Source organism: Euprymna scolopes, chromosome 13 (assembly GCF_053919585.1).
Source record: "Euprymna scolopes isolate OS-2025 chromosome 13, ASM5391958v1, whole genome shotgun sequence".
Taxonomy (NCBI): domain Eukaryota; kingdom Metazoa; phylum Mollusca; class Cephalopoda; order Sepiida; family Sepiolidae; genus Euprymna; species Euprymna scolopes.
In genome coordinates this window covers 122,245,587-122,252,259 of record NC_136494.1, presented here as the reverse complement: position 1 = coordinate 122,252,259, position 6,673 = coordinate 122,245,587, and the positions used below count along the sequence as shown (strand labels likewise).

The 6,673-nt window shown below is 24.8% G+C and overlaps 1 pseudogene; it reads right to left on the bottom strand.

Annotated features, from left to right (window-relative positions):
- Window positions 1–495: 495 nt before the first annotated feature.
- Window positions 496–643, bottom strand: LOC145292489 (U2 spliceosomal RNA; annotated as a pseudogene).
- Window positions 644–6,673: the final 6,030 nt, after the last annotated feature.

Here is a 6,673-nt window from a genome sequence, read left to right as displayed (position 1 = left end):
TAAAAAATAATGACACATCTAACGTTCGAATACCTTGCCGCCAGTTTTTGTGGAGCATTTTAAATTCGAATTTTTAACGTGCGTTCTGGTATCTCGTATCGGCAGTTCTTACGGAAAAACTGCAGTATCTAAAATTCTGTTCTCCTTCACGAGGTTTCGATACCTCCTCGCAAGTTGTTGTGACACTAGAAAAGGCTCATAACACCAGCTTTAGGTATAACAAGGCCGATAGCCATTAGTCGCGTGCTCTCGTGTAATGAATGAATGCGTGAATTCAGGATTGACATGAAATTCTTAAAGATAAACTAAAATGACCGAAAAATGGGCTAAAATGACTTAAATAAAAAGTAAATGACTTAGAATGACTTTAATGAACTTAAGGATGAATTGAATGACCTTAAGAATAACTTGAATGCTTAAAAAATAACTGGAATCCTTCAAAAACAACTTGAATGATCTAGAGAATGACTTGAATGGCTTTGAAACTGACTGGTTGTAAAGTGGGTGATCATTTTACATTAAATTAATACAGAAAAGTGATCACCCTCTTTATATTACAAAGTTACAAACATAAACATAAATACAGTATGTAGTAAGAACAGATACTACACTTTGATCTTGACCAAAAGGCCAAGAAAAGGGTATTTATTTGCTCCCCCACCGAGCAAATTAGGCACAAGGCCGATTTATAATGTGAGGAGTGAAGGGGAAATGGGGACCAACTCCCCGGGGAGTAGGGGAGCTGGATAGTGACAATTGGTATGAAGGGTTGCCCCTACATTAACCAAGGTTTTATATGTGGGGTTACCCCCACATATAGTCTTTGCTTGCAGTATCTGCCGGAACAGATACTACATTTTCATCTTGGCCAAAAGGCCAAGAAAAGGGTATTTATTTGCTTCCCCCACCGAGCAAATTAGGCACAAGGCCGATTTTTAAAGGTAGGAGTGAAGGGGAAATGGGGACCAACTCCCCGGGGAGCTGGATAGTGACAATTGGTATGAAGAGTTGCCCCTACATTTACCAAGATCTTATATTTGAGGTTGCCCCCACATATGGTCTTTGCTTGCAGTATCCGCCGGAACAGAAAAGGCAAAGAAAAGCTTAAAAAGCTAAGAACAGCGTTTATTAACAACAGACCTTTGATCTTAACGAAAAAGGCCAAGCACAAAAGTGTTACGGACAGACCGACCGACCGACGGAGTGACTTATAGAGTCGCTTGCACGCGACTAAAAATATCTGTATTTCCGAGTGTTACAGTAAACTACAATCTTGCAGTCTGATGTCGTGTCATGATATTTCCCCACGAGAGTATTGGCGTATTAATATATTAGTTAGCATGATTATGTATTAATATATTAGTTAACATGATTATGATTAACAATTATAAATTCAAAATAATCTAATTTTCACGATAAAGAAGAACGAAATAATATACTATGTTAAGATTGGATTACGTACGACAACATAACGACCAATTATATATATATATCTCAACGAGTAATTAAGTGTTCCTTGATTAATTTACGATACTAACACAGACGGATATTCGGTTATAGACCTACTAACATTGCTGCTAATAAAATAATATTTGATTCTGATTAGACATTTGTAACACTTTATCCTTTCAACATGCTCTTTGCACACCTAAACTCTTCCCACATAAACGTAGTTAAACACAAAGTTAGTTTTTTATTGAGACCGAAAATCCAGCACCATAAAATGGGGCACTTTAGATTAGAAAAAAAATAAGTTACCCTAGTTTTGAAGGTCTGATTAAGTGGCCTTCTTGAATTGGGATCCCACTGAAACATGTATGCACATATGTAACGAATAATGTTTGTATAATAAACAGACTATATACCAGCACTGTCCTTCATTGACCACTCCTTAATACTTACGCAGATTTCATTGGCTTTGCTTCTAAGAACCAATCTATACGACTATTATACATATGTCTCGACGTTTCGCCCGTCTTATACGGGCTTTCTCAAGAGGGATGGTCATAAGACGGGCGAAACGTTGAGCCTCTAGGTCTCTTCGCCTCAATTTTAAATTTCATATCCACGAATTTTCTCCGTTTTAATAATAATCTCTCTCTAATATATATATATATATATATATATATATATATATATATATATATATATATATATACATATATTTAAGAGTGTAGCCATATATATATATATATATATATATATAGCTACACTCTTATATATATATAAGAGTGTAGCTATATATATATATATATATATATATATATATTTAAGAGTGTAGCTATATACATATATATTTAAGAGTGTAGCTATATATATATAAGAGTGTAGCTATATATATATATATATATATATATATATATATATTTAAGAGTGTAGCTATATATATATATATATTTAAGAGTGTAGCTATACATATATTTAAGAGTGTAGCTATATATATATATATAAGAGTGTAGCTATATATATATAAGAGTGTAGCTATATATATATATATATATTCAAGAGTGTAGCTATATATATATATTTAAGAGTGTAGCTATATATATGTATTTAAGAGTGTAGCTATATATATGTATTTAAGAGTGTAGCTATATATATATGTATATTTAAGAGTGTAGCTATATATATATATATATTTAAGAGTGTAGCTATATATATATATTTAAGAGTGTATTATAGAGTGTAGCTATATAAATATATTTAAGAGTGTAGCTATATATATATTAAAGAGTGTAGCTATATATATATTTAAGAGTGTAGCTCTATATATACATATTTAAGAGTGTAGCTCTCTATATATATATTTAAGAGTGTAGCTATATATATATATTTAAGAGTGTAGCTATACATATATATTTAAGAGTGTAGCTATATATATATATTTAAGAGTGTAGCTATATATATATATATTTAAGAGTGTAGCTATATATATATATATATTTAAGAGTATAGCTATATATATATATATATATTTAAGAGTGTAGCTATATATATATATATATATTTAAGAATGTAGCTATATATATATATATATTTAAGAATGTAGCTATATATATATATATTTAAGAGTGTAGCTATATATATATATATATAAGAGTGTAGCTATATATATATATATATATTAAAGAGTGTAGCTATATATATATATATATTTAAGAGTGTAGCTATATATATATATATTTAAGAGTGTAGCTATATATATATATATATTTAAGAGTGTAGCTATATATATATATATATATTTAAGAATGTAGCTATATATATATATATATATATATTTAAGAGTGTAGCTATATATATGTATTTAAGAATGTAGCTATATATATATATATATATTTAAGAGTGTAGCTATATATATGTATTTAAGAGTGTAGCTATATATATATATATATATATTTAAGTGTAGCTATATATATATATTTAAGAGTGTATTTAAGAGTGTAGCTATATATATATATTTAAGAGTGTAGCTATGTATATATTTAAGAGTGTAGCTATATATATATATTAAATAGTGTAGCTCTATATATATATATTTAAGAGTGTAGCTATACATATATATTTAAGAGTATAGCTATACATATATATTTAAGAGTGTAGCTATACATATATATTTAAGAGTGTAGCTATACATATATATTTAAGAGTGTAGCTATACATATATATTTAAGAGTGTAGCTATACATATATATATATTTAAGAGTGTAGCTTTATATATATATATTTAAGAGTGTAGCTATATATATATTTAAGAGTGTAGCTATATATATATTTAAGAGTGTAGCTATATACATATATATATATATATTTAAGAGTGTAGCTATATATATATTTAAGAGTGTAGCTATATATATATTTAAGAGTGTAGCTATATATATATTTAAGAGTGTAGCTATATATATATTTAAGAGTGTAGCTATATATATATATTTAAGAGTGTAGCTATATATATATATATATATATTTAAGAGTGTAGCTATATATATATATATATATTTAAGAGTGTAGCTATATATATATATTTATATATTTAAGAGTGTAGCTCTCTCTCTCACTCTCTCTCTCTATATATATATATTTAAGAGTGTAGCTATACATATATATTTAAGAGTGTAGCTATATATATATTTAAGAGTGTAGCTGTATATATATTTAAGAGTGTAGCTATATATATATTTAAGAGTGTAGCTATATATATATATTTAAGAGTGTAGCTATATATATATATATTTAAGAATGTAGCTATATATATATATATTTAAGAGTGTAGCTATATATATATTTAAGAGTGTAGCTATATATATATATTAAAGAGTGTAGCTATATATATATATATAGATATATATATATATTTAAGAGTGTAGCTCTCTCTCTCACTCTCTCTCTCTATATATATATTTAAGAGTGTAGCTATACATATATATTTAAGAGTGTAGCTATATATATATTTAAGAGTGTAGCTATATATATATATATTTAAGAGTGTAGCTATATATATATATATATTTAAGAGTGTAGCTATATATATATATATTTAAGAGTGTTGCTATATATACATATATTTAAGAGTTTAGCTATATATATGTATTTAAGAGTGTAGCTATATATATGTATTTAAGAGTGTACCTATATATATGTATTTAAGAGTGTAGCTATATATATATATATTTAAGAGTGTAGCTATATATATATATATATTTAAGTGTAGCTATATATATATATATATTTAAGAGTGTATTTAAGAGTGTAGCTATATATATATATATTTTAGAGTGTAGCTATATATATATATATATTTAAGTGTAGCTATATATATATATATATTTAAGAGTGTATTTAAGAGTGTAGCTATATATATATATTTAAGAGTAGCTATATATATATATTTAAGAGTGTAGCTATATATATTTAAGAGTGTGGCTCTCTATATATATATTTAAGAGTGTAGCTCTCTATATTTATATTTAAGAGTGTAGCTCTCTATATATATATTTAAGAGTGTAGCTCTCTCTATATATATTCAAGAGTGTAGCTATATATATATATATTTAAGAGTGTAGCTATACATATATATTTAAGAGTGTAGCTATACATATATATATATTTAAGAGTGTAGCTATATATATATATTTAAGAGTGTAGCTATATATATATATATTTAAGAGTGTAGCTATATATATATATATATATATTTAAGAGTGTAGCTATATATATATTTAAGAGTGTAGCTATATATATATTTAAGAGTGTAGCTATATATATATTTAAGAGTGTAGCTATATATATATTTAAGAATGTAGCTATATATATATTTAAGAGTGTAGCTATATATATATTTAAGAGTGTAGCTATATATATATATTTAAGAGTGTAGCTATATATATATATTTAAGAGTGTAGCTATATATATATATATTTAAGAGTGTAGCTATATATATATTTATATATTTAAGAGTGTAGCTCTCTCTCTCACTCTCTCTCTCTCTATATATATATTTAAGAGTGTAGCTATACATATATATTTAAGAGTGTAGCTATATATATATGTATATATATATATATTTATATTTAAGAGTGTAGCTATTTATATGTATATATATATTTAAGAGTGTAGCAATATATATATATTATAGAGTGTAGCTATATATATATATTTAAGAGTGTAGCTATAAATATATATATATATATATATATATATATATTTAAGAGTGTAGCTATATATATATATATTTAAGAGTGTAGCTATATGTATATATATATATTTAAGAGTGTAGCTATATATATATATATATATTTAAGAGTGTAGCTCTCTCTATATATATATTTATATATATTTAAGAATGTAGCTATATATATATATATATATATATTTAAGAGTGTAGCTATATATATATATATATATATATATATATGTTTAAGAGTGTAGCTATATATATATATATTTAAGTGTGTAGCTATATATATATATATTTAAGAGTGTAGCTATATATATATATATATATATATTTAAGAGTGTAGCTATATATATATATATATCTTTAAGAGTGTAGCTATATATATATATTTAAGAGTGTAGCTATATATATATATATTTAAGAGTGTAGCTATATATATATATATTTAAGAGTGCAGCTCTCTATATATATATATTTAAGAGTGTAGCTCTCTATATATATATTTAAGAGTGTAGCTATATATATATATATATTTAAGAGTGTAGCTACACATATATATTTAAGAGTGTAGCTATACATATATATATATTTAAGAGTGTAGCTATATATATATATTTAAGAGTGTAGCTATATATATATATATTTAAGAGTGTAGCTATATATATATTTAAGAGTGTAGCTATATATATATTTAAGAGTGTAGCTATATATATATTTAAGAGTGTAGCTATATATATATATATATTTAAGAGTGTAGCTATATATATATATATATTTAAGAGGGTAGCTATATATATATTTATATATTTAAGAGTGTAGCTCTCTCTCTCACTCTCTCTCTATATATATATATTTAAGAGTGTAGCTATACATATATATTTAAGAGTGTAGCTATATATATATGTATATATATATATATATATATTTATATTTAAGAGTGTAGCTATATATATATATATATATATATTTAAGAGTGTAGCTATATATATATATAT